The 8,328-nt window shown below is 35.2% G+C and overlaps 1 pseudogene; it reads left to right on the forward strand.

The window, feature by feature from the left end:
* The first annotated feature begins 6,783 nt into the window (after positions 1–6,783).
* Positions 6,784–8,094, forward strand: LOC141549938 (pyruvate kinase PKM pseudogene; annotated as a pseudogene).
* Positions 8,095–8,328: the final 234 nt, after the last annotated feature.

Raw genomic sequence — 8,328 nt, forward strand, 5'->3', positions numbered from 1 at the left:
AGCCCTGGTGGGGGAAGTCATCAATAAGTATTGATAACATGCTAAAGACTATTCAGATTAATGGTTTCATTGTTGTCCTTCATATTCAAAGAGAATCAAAATGACATCACCATGTTAGTACAGTGTGCCTGACAATGGCTGATCAGACCAATATGATCTCAGAATGCTCTGCCACAGGTCAGACACAAATAGTCCTTATGAATATTTGGGGTAGCTTCTGTAATTTTGCATGCCTTATGTTTTTGGGGGATAATTCAATTCAAATTTGCTCATAGAGCATACATAGCATCTTCTCTGATAAGGGCATGCTATGCTGGGTAGTCCTATAACAATGTGTCCAATCTCATTTAAAGTTTTGTTTTGTTTTGTTTTGTTTTGTTTTGTTTGTTTGTTTTTTGTTTTTTGTTTTTTGGAAGCTTTTTATTTACAAAGCATATGCATGGGTAATTTTTCCAACACTGACCCTTGCATAACCTTTTGTGCAAATTTTCCCCTCCTCCCCCCTACTCCCTCTCCTAGCTGGCAGGTAGTACAATACATGGTAAATATATTGAAATACTTGTTACATCCTATATATGCATACATATTTATACAATTATCTTGGTGCACAAGAAAAAAACTGATCAAGAAGGAAGAAAGAGAAAAACTGAGAAAGAAAACACAATGGAAGCAAATAACAAGAGAGAGAGTGAGAATGCTATGTAATGTTCCACACTCTGTTCCCATGGTTCTCTCTCTGGGTATAGATGACTCTCTTCATCATTGCACAACTGGAACAATTTGAATCATGTCAGTGTTGAAGAGAGCCATGTCCATCAGAATTGATCTCATAACTATTGTTATTTTCATGTATAATGATCTCCTGGTTCTGCTCATTTCACTTAGTATCAGTTCATATAAATCTCTCCAAGCCTCTCTAAAATCATCCTGCTGGTCATTTCTTATAGAACAATAGTATTCCATAGCATTCATATACCATAATTCATTCAGCAATTCTCCAATTGATGGGCATCCACTCAGTTTCCAGTTTCTTACCACTACAAAGAGGGCTGCCACAAACATTTTTTTTGTGTGGGTCCCTTTCCCTCCTTTAGGATCTCTTTTGGATGTAATCCCATTAGAAACACTGCTGGATCAAAAGATATGAAGTGTTTGATAACTTTTTGAGCATAGTTTCAAATTGCTCTCCAGAATAGTTGGATCCATTCACTGTTCCACCAACAATGTATCAGTGTCCTAGTTTTCCCACAAGCCCTCCAATAGTTATCTTTTCCTGTCATCTTGCCAATATGACAGGTATGTAGTGGTATCTAAGAGTTGCCTTAATTTGCATTTCTCTTATCAATAGTGATTTAGAGCACCTTTTCATGTGGCTACAAAAAGTTTCAATTTCTTCATATGAAAAATTGTCTATTCATATCCTTTGACCATTTATCAATGAGAGAATGGCTTGAATTATTATAAATTTGAGTCATTTCTTTATATATTTTAGAAATGAGGACTTTATCAGATCCTTTGGATATAAAACTGTTTTTCCAATTTATTGCTTTCCTTCTAATCTTGTCTTCATTAGTTTGTTTGTACAAAAGCTTTTTAACTTAATATAATCAAAATTATCTATTTTATGATCAATAATGATCTCTAGTTCTTCTTTGGTCACAAATTCCTTCCTTTTCCACAAATCTGAGTGGTAAACTATCCTATGCTATTCTAATTTGTCATTCTTTATGTCTAGATCATGAACCCATTTTGACCTTATCTTGGTATTTGGTGTTAGGTGTGGGTCTATGCCTACTTAGTGCCATACTAGTTTCCAATTTTCAGAACAGTTTTTATAAAATAGTGAATTCTTATCCCAAAAGCTGGGAACTTTGGGTTTGTCAACTACTAGATTGTTATAGTCATTGACTATTTTGTTCTATGAACCTAACCTATTCCACTGATCAACTTCTCTATTTCTTAGCCAGTACCAAATGATTTTGATGACCACGGCTTATAATATAGTTTTAATTCTGGTACAGCTAGGCAATCTTCATTTTTCTCTTCATTAATTTCTTTGAAATGTTTGCCCTTTTGTTCTTGTAGAAGATTATTATTGTTTTTTTTTTCTAGGTGAGTAAAATTGGTTATTAGGAGTTTCATGGGTATAACACTAAATAAATAGATTAGTTTAGGGAGTATTGTCATCTTTATTTTATTCACTTGACAAACACATGAGCACTTAATATTTTTCCAGTTGCTTAGATCTAACTTTATTTGTGTGGAAAGTGTTTTTTAGTTTTGCTTATATAGTTTCTGAATTTCCCTTGACAGATTTTATATTTTCACCAGTTATTTTAAATGGAATTTCTCATTATATGACTTGCTGTTGGATTTTGTTAGTGATGTATAAGAATGGTGATGATTTATGTGGATTTATTTTGTATCCTGCAAGTTTGCTAAATTTGTGGATTATTTCTAATAGTTTTTAGTTGATTTTCTGGGATTCTCTAAGTATACCATCATATCATCTGTAAAGATTGAGAATTTGTTTTCCTCATTACCTACTCTAATTCCTTTAATCTCTTTTTCTTCTCTTATTGCCAAGGCTAGCATTTCTAATAAAATATTGAACAGCAATAGTGATAGTGGGCAACTTTGTTTCACCCCTGATTTTATTGGAAATAGTTCTAGTTTATCCCCATTACATATTCATATTAAGTTCTTCAGACAGACCTTAAATGTGTATTTGTATCATTTTTTTCTTGACTACCTTGTGAGCACATGCACTGTATGAGTTCTCCATAAAAAATTTGTTTTAGGCAATAACACATTTGTCATTAGAAGAGGGTGGCCAGCCCAATGGAGTTGTGCTGGCTGCAGTAGAGTTGAAACATTTGGCAGTTTAGTTCAAGAAAGAACCTCAGTGTCTGGCATTTTATCCTGCCAGGCGATATTCAGAATATCTTCAGAATATTCCTAAGACAATTCAAATGGAAGTAATTCAGTTTCCTGGAATGAAGCTGTTATACTGTCTAGGTTTCACAGGCATACAACAATGAAGTCAGCACAACAGCTTTATAGATCTTCAGTTTGGTAACCAGTCTAATCCCTCTTCTCTCTCACACTTTCCTTTGGAGGCTCTCAAACACTGAGCTAGCTCTGGCAATATATGTGCCAAGCTCTTTATCAATGTGGGCATTCCTGAAAAATATACTGCCAAGGTAAGATAGATTAACCAGAAGACAACATCATAAACACATGCAAAACATATTGAAAAACATGAAAATAAATTCAAAAAGCTAAATATCGTAATTTGGAAGAAAGGGCTCTAGGAATTGTTGGGATACAGAATAGAGAAAATGAAATCTTTGAGGTAGAAATCCCTGAAAGCAGAAATCTCTACAAGAAGCTAATATAACTTACTTTTAGACTCCTTATTCCTCCTTATTCCTTTTCAAGCTTCTTGCAATCCACTTATTAACATAATTGAAAAGTCTTCTTTTGTAAAACCAAATAATGTATGATAGAATTGCTATTTTATTTTGTAGAATGAAAAAAGTATAATATCACATATAAGGAAGGGATGTTGAGAGTCTTCTATGACTTTTTGCTCTCTACAATTAGTTTTGGACATTTCACTTACTGAAGTGATGAATTTTCTATAATTAAAGCAATTTCTCGATTAACAAGATGCATTTCTCTTCAAATTGCTTCCTCCTTAGTTTCTCAGATACAGATTATCAATGATTGCACCTTTAACCCTAGTTATGGTCTCCTCCTGTGGTCTCTTAGCAAACACTAATGATTGGTAATCATACAATGGGGAGATATTTCCTCAGTAGCCCTCTAATTAGACTCTCTAAATCTCCTAGTAGTCAGGTGCTACCAGTTCAATTTTGTGCAATGTAATTCCTCATCAGGACTCTAAGAAGTAATTTCAATTTTCTGATAGATGATATGGTGTTAAATGGATAAATTTAGCTCATTGATTTGGAAAGTTGGCACTGTCATTGATCAAAATGACAATAAATGGTGGAACCAGAAATGACCTTTATAGTATATATTTTGATCAGGATCAGGAAATAATCCTGATTGGCTGATTGTGCATTCATTCTGTCTATATTATTTTTTTGAATTTGAGTTTATTTAATCTTTTCATCATTAAATTGAGAAATAATTATCCAAATAGGTTAAATTTGTATTTTCTCTGTCAAAAGTTTAAATGTAAACTATTTGGAAAAAAAAATACTTTAATAAATGGTGTAGTAAATAAAAAGCCAAGTCACAGGTTCAGAAAGACCTGTATTCAAGACTTTGATATAGACTGACTGTGTGATTCTGGGCAAATACCTTTCACCTCTTGAACTAGCACTAAAAGAAGGAACACAAAAATTTTGAATATTGGGGCAATTCTGTCTGAACCCTATGAGTACAGCCTAACTTTAGCATAAAGTTTTTTTTTTTAATTTTATTATTATTTGTGAGGCAGTTGGGGTTAAGTAAGTTGCCCTTGGTCACAGAGCTAGGAATTGGGCAATGAATAGTGCACTGCTCCTGGAGTAGGAGGACTTGAGTTCAAATATGACCTCAGATACTTAACAAAAGTTTCTTAGCTGTGTCTCATTTCAGTTGTGGGTGACCTTTTATGACCCCATTAGGAATTTTATTGGCAAAAATACTACAGTAATTTGTCATTTTTTTCTCTGGCCCATCCTATGTATAAGGGATTTTTGAGATATTATGGTTTTCCTTAAGGAAAATCTGTAATATTCTGGGATTTTATGAGATCAATATAAGATGATTTATAATAGGAATATTCAAGCAACTAATGGCCTCTGAGCTTCTTGCCAGACTTATATTTTTGATCCTATGATTTTTTAAGGAATAATTCTTTTACTTATACTCTATGTGTAACATCCTTCATGACAGTAGAAAAATCTTTAGGATAACAGTTTTAATTTATGTCTCACTTTTATTTTAATAAATGGAAGACCATCAAAATATTTTGATATCTTAAATGATTTATGAAATCTTCTATTATTTTTACATATGCAAGGAAAAGAAATTATGGGAGGATAACTATAAAGGTAATATTCTGCTCTTCTGAAATTGGTTTGTGTGTGTGTATTAAACCATCAAAAATAAAGATGTTGTGTTTTCTGTCCATTTAATTAATTATGCCTTTCTAAAAATGTAGTCAACTATTGTTTGTTGTATATAAAAGTCTATTCACATTACCTTCTGTGTATAGATTATTCTCATACATATTTTATAAAGAAAGATTCATGGCTTTTTGTGTTTTCTCAATCAAAATTTTCAACAATAATAATATTCATTAATCTTTCAAACATTTTCTAGACCTCTCAAATATCTTACAAGTTATTCCCTTGGTTTTTCAAAAGCATGTCAAATCTAGTGTGGACATTTCTCATTTGCATTTGGCCTTGGCCTTTTGTTCATAGCATTTTTGCAGTATAGTTTAACTATATTTTTAAAATAAAGGTAAATTTTTCCATGCATAATTAAAAATGGAACCACAGAATTTCAGAACCAGAAAGTTCATCAAATATTACCTAAAATAATCTCCAGCCCAATAAATAAACTGAGTGTAAAAGATGTTAAACAACTTTTCATCTTTCTATAATTAATGGTATAATCTGCATTAGAAACTAGATCTATTATTTACCATTCTTGTGACTTTTACCTTTCTTTTTTTTTTCTCTTTTTTTTTTTTTTTGTTTTTTGTTTTTGTTCAGGCAATTGGGGTTAAGTGACTTGCCCAAGGTCACACAGCTAAGTGTCTGAGACCAGATTTGAACTCAGATCCTCCTGATTCAGGGCTGGTGCCCTATCTATTACACCACTTAGCTGCCCTTGTAATTTTTGTATTTCAATACACTATAGGTTTATAAAATCCTGGAACAAGAAACTCAGAAGCACCAAATGCCCATATTTTATGCTTTAGATGAGAAAACAAGCCCTATTTGAGCTTAAGTAGCTTGTCTACAGTTACACTGGCTAGAAATAGCAAAACCAAGGCCTAGAAACCAGTTCCTTTGTCTCTTAAATTATATATATAATATAACTCTCTATGATTCTATCATTTCCATAACTCTGAGATTCTATCCTAAGACTATTTGTATTATACTCCTCACAAAGGGTAACACAACTGAGTTTGAAATCAACTCTGTTTATAATTATCTATCCTTTAAGGCCATCAATTAAATTTAATCCATTTAAGTGAAAATCCTGTCAAAATACAATTTAAGAGGTGCATTTGGCTTTTATGTTTTGTGAACTTAAAAACTGACCCCATTTTCTTTCTTTTTTATAGCTTTTTATTTACAAGATATATGCATAGATAATTTTTTTAGCATTGAGTCTTGCAAAACCTTCTGTTCCATTTTTTCCACTTCTCTTCTCCTCCCCCTCCCCCAGATGGCAGGTAGACCAATACATGTTAAATATATTAAAGTGTATGTTCAATACAATATATTTATACATATCCATACAGCTATTTTGCTGCACAAGAAGAATTGGACTTTGAAATAATGTAAAATCGGAAGGGACATCATCACTTAAAGCTCCTTGGAAGGAACAGCCTGCTCTGGAAGCCCTTCAGGTCAAGGTTCCTTCTAATCTTCAGCATTTAGTTTCCAGTTTAAATCATCAGATTTAAATGAATCATCAAACTTAAGTGAAAGCAATAAAACAGTTCCAGAAGATTACAGCATGGAGGTGAGCAAAACAGCCAGTGAATTAGCATGCACAGCTATTCAGAACTAGCAGCTATTTCCTGTCATGGCCGACACCTTTCTGGAACATAGGTGCCATTTGGATATCAACTCAGAGCCCACCTCTACCCAAAACACTGGAATCATCTGCACCATTGGCCCAGCCTCCCGATCTGTGGACAAGCTAAAAGAAATGATAGCAGCTGGAATAATTGTGGCTCGTCTAAACTTCTCCCATGAAACTCATGAGTGCGCATAGCTACAGAAAACTTTTCTTCTGATCCTGATTATTACTGGCCCATTACTATAGCCTTGGACACCAAAGGACCAGAGATCCAGACTGGACTCATCAAGGGTAGTGGCACAGCTGAAGTGGAGCTAAAGAAGGGCAACACTCTCAAAGTAATTTTGGATAATGCCTATATGGAGAAATGTGATGAAAATGTCCTGTGGGTTGAGTACAAAAACATTAAGGTTTTGCAAGGTGGTGGATGCTGGTAGCAAAATCTTTGTGGACGATGGGCTAATTTCTCTTCTTGTGAAGGAGAAAGGTCAGGATTTCCTTATAACTAAAGTGGAGAACAGTGGTATGCTGGGCAGCAAGAAGGGTGTGAACCTTTCTGGGGCAGCTGTAGACTTACCTGCTGTATCTCAGAAGGATGTCCAAGATCTACAGTTTGGATTAGAGCAAGAGGTGGATATGATATCCGAAAGACTGCTGATGTTCATGAAGTCAGAAAGGTCCTGGGAGATAAAGGAAGGAACATCAAGATCATCAGCAAGACTGAATACTATGAAGGAGTCCGAAAATTTGATGAGATCCTAGAAGACAATGATGGCATCATGGTTGCTCTGGGGGACATGGTTATTGAGATCCCAGCAGAAAAAGTCTTCCTTGCTCAGAAGATGATGATTGGAAGATGTAAACAAATTGGGAAACCTGTTATTTGTGCCACTCAGATGCTTGAGAGCATGATTAAGAAGCCACAACCCACACATGCTGAAGGTAGTGATGTAGTCAATGCTGTTCTGGATGGAGCTGATTGTATCATGTTGTCTGGAGAGACTCCTGAAGGAGACTATCCAGTAGAAGCTGTGCAGATGCAACACTTGATTGCCCGAGAAGCAGAGGCCACCATCTTTCACACGCAGTTGTTTGAGGAGCTTTGCCGCCTAGCCCCTCATTACCAAAGATCCCACTGAAGCTGCTGCCGTGGGAGCTATAGAGGCTTCCTTCAAGTGTTGCAGTGAGGCCATTATCATCCTCACTGAATCTGGAAGGCCTGCCCATCAGGTGGCCAGGTACTGTCCTCAGGCCCCCATCATAGCAGAAACGGAAGAGATCGCACCCCTCCCCGCTCGGGTCTTTGCAGTGTGAGCTGCCTTGCTCTTGCTCCTGTCCTCAGCCTACACCCAGTCTGTTTGTCTCCTCCCCCGAGCAAACACAGACTTTTTCTGGAGAATTTCAAGGATGTCTTCTGTTGGTAATTATTTGTGTTTTGTTTTTTTTTTTTTTTTCTGCTCAAGCATTAATTCCGAGGCTTGTCATGAATTAAATTCTGAGAGAAAAGGAGGAGCTAAAGCAGCTGTGTGCCTCCTCGTGGCCATCTTG

This window comes from Sminthopsis crassicaudata, chromosome 1 (assembly GCF_048593235.1).
Source record: "Sminthopsis crassicaudata isolate SCR6 chromosome 1, ASM4859323v1, whole genome shotgun sequence".
NCBI lineage: Eukaryota > Metazoa > Chordata > Mammalia > Dasyuromorphia > Dasyuridae > Sminthopsis > Sminthopsis crassicaudata.